We start from the raw sequence: 6324 nt of genomic DNA, 5'->3' as shown, positions 1-6324 counted from the left end.
CAAATATATATGTCTCTTCATAAGTTTATGAGTCCTACTTGTAGTCTCACACTGAAACAAAAACTCGCTTGGATAACTTAGAATGCATGCATATTGCATTCACAGTATATATGCACTGAGTGTGTGTAACGGGGGTGGGGTGGGAGGGGGGTTAGAAAATGAGAAATTCAAACACATTGATTAAAGTTATAAAATTGGTATTTTATTTTCATTTACAAATGTTTACTGATTTTGGTATATCAAAAACTTAGAATAATCAACAATGACACTTCCTCTATATTTAAACAATATTATTGTCTTTAAAAAAGACATTTAATACATGAGTACATGTACTTGTTTTCCATTAAATTCACACTTTAGTATGTTGCACAATATATCTGGGCTCACAAATACATTATTGATTCTATCCGAGTCCCACATTGTGCAGAAGTTCTTGAATTTTCTCTGTAACCTGTAAAGTTGTGGGGTCCAGGGGATATGACATCATCAATGTAAATGAAGTACCTGTTATAAAAAATATATTCTGTATATTCAAATATTGAAAAAAAGATGAATATCTAATATACTAAGAATTGTCTTTATAAATGTCTGGTGTTAAAATGAAAAATTCTATCTTACTAAGATAGAAAATATTGTACCTTTCTTGCTGATTTTCATGGCAAATTGCTGTTGAAGTTGTTGGCTGGAAGCCCATTTCAACTTGCACTGGTCCTTAGGATGGTGCTTAGAAAAAAAATCATCATAATTAATATTTGCACAGTCAGTATTAATCATTAATTATACTGTGTCAGACAATGTCAATTTTAAAATTGTGTGTCTCAATGCATGTTTAGTGAACTTTAAAATGCTGATATATTGAAAATTACACACATAACATGTATTTTATTATGTTAATTTTTAAAATCTTGTCTGAAATCAGTATTACATATGTAACACTACATGTATGTTAAATGTGTGCAGTGCAGCAATGTGAACTCTTGCAGTAGTAGTACATCTGCATGATTGTTATTTATTATACCCCCCGCAACAAGTTGTGGGGGGGGGGGGGGGGTATACTGGAATCGGGTTGTCCGTTCGTCCGTCTGTAGACGCAATGGTTTCCGGACTCTAAAGCATTATCCTTTCCACCTACCGTCACCATATCATACATATGGACTACCCATGGGATGAAGATGTTTCCTATCGATTTTGGGGTCAAAAGGTCAAAGGTCAAGCGCACTGGACATCGAAGAAGCAATATGGTTTCCGGGCTCTAAAGCGTTATCCTTTCCACCTACAGTCACCATATCATACATATGGACTATCCATGGGATGAAGATGTTCCCTATCGATTTTGGGGTCAAAAGGTCAAAGGTCAAGCGCACTGGACATCGAAGTAGCAATATGGTTTCCGGGCTCTAAAGCCTTATCCTTTCCACCTACAGTCACCATATCATACATATGGACTACCCATGGGATGAAGATGTTCCCTATCGATTTTGGGGTCAAAAGTCACGCGCACTGGACATCGAAGTAGCAATATGGTTCGGTTTGTCATGCCATTTGTTTTTTACACTCAGAAAAGAGGTAGTTTATACCTATTACCAACACCCTTTGGGAGATTGGGGTAAGCGGGGGGTATTCTTAGTGAGCATTGCTCACAGTACCTCTTGTTTCATATTGTTATAGTTACCTTCTATTTAAACTGTAGATACCCTCTCACCCCCGGGTCCTTAATGAGGTGAATAAACATCATAATTATCATATTACAATATGAGATGACAGATATGTTTTCATAAACTGCCAGTTCATTCTAATAATATCAAAACAAGTCAACTCTAGATTTATCAGACCTGTCTCCTTTACGGAGTGTGGGTCAAGAGAAGGACAACATACATATCTTATTTTCATACAATACATTTATTTGCCTATGAGGGGGGCTTGTGATTTTACAAATATTTTAAATAAAGTTTTGTAGACCTACATGCTTGCATGAAACATGAAACCCCAGATTTGAAATATCTCTTAGGTCAATGAAATTTCAAGATACTATAAGTACTATCATTTATACCAAATAGAATTTTAGTGCAACACCCCCCCCCCCCTCCCTCAAACTTGTGAGAGCCCTATTTTTTTTTTTCAAATCTGGCATATACATGACATCCATTTACAATTACATGCACATGTAGGAGTTATATTTTGGACACATATGGAATACATAAATGCACAAAAAATGAAACAGCTCCAAATTGTGCGTTTATAGATGTTATTATAAAATCGCGTTATGAAATAGCAGAGGAAAAGTGGGTTGAATACAAATTCAATTTGCCATTTTTTTCACTTACCAAATGAAATTATGATTTCCAGGGCCGTAACTGCCGATGAGGCAGACGAGGCAACTGCCTCGTCTGATTTTTTGGCAAAAAAGAAAATAAAATTATATAAATGTTATATTATAGGATATATGTTTAAAATGAAGACAAGCACCTTTGTCTTTGACACCATATTACGATTCTTTACATAGTACAAATGAAACACAAACATGATAAATTGGGATTTAAAAAGTGTCATTTTCAGTCGTAAAGTCAATCGGCGGCCCCCAATCCCCTGCCTCCCCTGATTTAGAACCCTACTTACGGCCCTGATTTCGTTGTCCACGTTGAATGCATCCATCGAATTCCTCTTCTCAGAAGAAACTTTGTTTAAACTCTCAATGACTACATAAACAGTATTGAAACTCGCAGCACTCGAACATCACGATCACGCTACATCAACAACTTTGTTTACGTAGCGCAGCTATGCATGGTGGTGAATTTCGTGAGGTAAAAAGTGCCATTCTGCACGGACGAAACATTTAGTCCACTATTATTACATTGACGTATTCCTAATCTAAACTATGGCCAAATTTCTATATCTTTCGTCGAGACGACCCTCTCAATCATCGATTCAGTCACAGCAACAACTTGTACTTTCGGAACCCCTTTATGTTTTTCAACTACTCTATGGCGATGTACGGAATTCCGAAAAATAATTTCACGTGAAAATACACGATTTTTACTGATCACGTGGTTGCTATCGGTCTCTACCTTAAAACTATTAAAAGTGCCTAAACATTTGGCTTCTTTTTTCCACACAATACACACACAAACAATTCAGAATCTATTCTACATGTTTGTTTTTAATCCAAATAATTTGGAGTGCTTTACTTTTTGAAAATGACTTCTAATTTATATCAAAGCACATATTTAATTAGATCTACACTAGTTTCAATACTAAATTACTTACATTTTGATGTTTTGTCCAGGACTAGTACTGTAGCTTCTTCCGTTCAGCATTCAATCTCAATAATGACGTATAAAAAATACGACGTCATATCTGAACTTTGATGACGTTATGTTAGTGTACAAACGTTAACGTTAGCAGGATACGGTGTAAATATTAAATTTTCTAATTCTTTATTTTCTTTCAATTGTAGCACCACCACACAAAATGTATGTTATTCTAAAAAAAAAAATTAATATAGATCTACGTGAAATAACATATCCGGAAAGTTATGGTTTGAAGTATAGTTTAATTATGCAATGGCTATTAAAACAATATTTAATTTGGAGAACTGTAATTAATAATCACTTTATTGACTCTTGAATGTATGTATGCTAAGCTGCAGTCAACTGGGCCAATGTTTCAAACGTCATTTTGACTGGCATTACATCGGCTTTAAAATTACGTTGGGCCAACATTGAGACAACGTAGAATTCCCAACATTAATTTACTTGCGTTGGGCCAACGTAGGGCCAACATTGTGTTTCAAACCCAATGTTTCAAGTATTAATTACACAAACATGCGAACATTGGCCCAGCGTTGGCCCAATGTTGTATGCCCAACACCAACCATCTGCCAATGGTACAACCATTTGCCAGCGTTGGCCCAATGTAGTCATGCTATCTGGGGAGCATAGGCCTAAATTTTGCAGCCCTTCACCGGCAGTGGTGACATATCCATATCAGTGAAATATTCTCGAGAGGGACGTTAAACAACATTCAATCAATCAATACATCCATGGTTTTAAAAACTTGAATACATACTTATGACCTTGTGATCGGTATTTGATTATCTGATAGAATTATTTTCCCCCCACTTAATCGTAAGATATTTTGTGAATAAGGATCCTGGACTCTAGAACCCTCTATTTGCAAGTAAAACATTATTATGCCCCCCCCCCTTTCAAAGAAGAGAATTACTTGATCGTAATGATATTTCATATGTGGGTTTGTTATGAGTAGAAGAGGACCTCTATTGTTTTTCAGGTCAAACGGTCGAGGGTCAATCTACTCTTGACATAGGAAGACATTGTTCGCTCAATATCTTGAGCACCCCTTTGCTTGACAGACATCAAACTTGGTACATCCCAAGGAGTAGATGACCCTTATTGATTTTGAGATCAAAGGTCAAACTGGACATAGGAATATACTGACCACCCAATGTCTGGAGAACCATTTGCTTGACAGACATCAAACTTAGTACACTGGTACATCTTAAGAAGATGACCCCTCTTGATTTTGAGGTCATATGGTCAAGGGTCCAACTGGGCATAGGAATATACTGACCACTCAATGTCTAGAGAACCCTTTGCTTGACAGACATCAAACTTGGTACATCTTCAGGAGAAGATGACCCATCTTGATTTTGAGGTCACATGGCCAAAGGTCAATGGTGGAACTGGACATATGAATATACTGTCCGCTCAATATATTGAGAACCCTTTGCTTGACAGACATCAAATTTAGTACACTGGTGCATCTTCAGGAGAAGATGACCCTAATGATTTTGAGGTCACATGATCAAAGGTCAATGGTTAAACTGGACATAGTATTATATTGTCTTCTATATTTTAAGAATTCTTTGCTTGATTGACACCAAACCTAGTGCAGCATAAGGACTAAATGACCCCCATTGATTTTTAGGTCACTTGGTCAATCCACTCCTGACATTGGAAGATATTGTCTGCTCAATATTTCGAAATGGTGATGCTACTATCAATCAAATTATGCATGTGTTTAACCCTTTTCAATTTTGCACGGGGGGGGGGGTGCAAATGTGTTTTACAAACATCTCTTGTTCTTTATCATTCCGAGAAAAATCACCAAAAAAAATCATATAAAATAATTGAGAGCTTGTTTCACTCTTTCGATGGTGAAATTATAATTGATAAGAGGTGTTTTAACGAGCCATTAAATAAATTTTATTGCAATGAGCTACCTTAACCGGTGCAAAATACTTTGGATAGTTTTATCCATACATAAACGTTACATGTCTGTGCACATGTACGTCAAGAAATTATATGCCTGTTATTAGGCGTTGGTGTAAATTCATTCTTCATAACCTTATTAGTGTTGTACGTTATGTGTAAATCAGATCATTTTCTGTGTGTAATGCGTACCGTTGATACTGCGACACACGTCGATTAGTCTTTTTATATAAAAACTTAACAAATTCGAGATGCACATGCGCTGTCCATTTTGGCGCATGTACAATAGCCTAGTCCTAAAGATGGGGAATTATTTTGGTTCTCGGTAATAATCGTGGATTTTCGTTGTCTTTCCATATAATAATGGTCATATCGACATTTGATAAACATGTAGAATTGACATTTGTTGACTTGTAACGTGTAAGATGCGATGTTGTAAGGTACAGCTAACTAAATACTAAGTCTACAAACGGAAATACTGCAGGAATGACAGCGTATAACTTAGGAAACAATGGTACATTTTTATAAAGAGAAATGTAAATTAAATCAATGCGATTACACAAATGAAGAGTACAACACTGAGGTATACATTTCTGAGAAACATTTACACCCCCGGAGTTACAAACATACATAGCTGAAACTGAGAAATTAACACGGCTGCATGTTTGGATTAACACAATTACATGCTTGGATTTATGAATACGATTACCCTCCATAATCTTCACCTTTTATTTAGAAGATACGAATGTGAAAACTCTTGAGGAAGCCGCAGTTATTTAAGATACTTATACTCTCTCTCATAAGAAGAATTTTGTAGGAAAATCTCAAGCTAGTAGTTCATCAAAAAGTTGAGACTCAGATAAAAGAGTGCTTCAGAGTTTCAATCTAGTTCCCAGTCACCACCTCAAAGTGGTTTTACGTGCGGTCCAAGGTCAGGACGTTCTGAAGGTTCCTCCGGTGTAGGATCGCTTCCTACTTGTACTTATTGTAAGAAAGGAGGTCATCTGACAAGTAAATGCTTTAAGCTTAAGAGAAAAAATGACCTTGGCTAACCAGTTACATGCTTGTAAAGCGTTTAGAAATGATAGGAAAGCCT

At 36.3% G+C, this 6324-nt stretch overlaps 1 long non-coding RNA gene across 1 annotated transcript; it reads right to left on the bottom strand.

Annotated features, from left to right (window-relative positions):
* Positions 1 to 364: 364 nt before the first annotated feature.
* Positions 365 to 1003, bottom strand: LOC130052348 (uncharacterized). The gene is made up of 2 exons (XR_008800651.1): positions 639 to 1003; positions 365 to 504 (listed from the first exon to the last, which is right to left on the bottom strand). It is a non-coding gene; the product is annotated as an uncharacterized LOC130052348 (long non-coding RNA).
* Positions 1004 to 6324: the final 5321 nt, after the last annotated feature.

Source organism: Ostrea edulis, chromosome 1 (genome assembly GCF_947568905.1).
Source record: "Ostrea edulis chromosome 1, xbOstEdul1.1, whole genome shotgun sequence".
In the NCBI taxonomy this organism is placed as follows: domain Eukaryota; kingdom Metazoa; phylum Mollusca; class Bivalvia; order Ostreida; family Ostreidae; genus Ostrea; species Ostrea edulis.
This window is presented reverse-complemented; position numbering and strand designations above follow the sequence as displayed.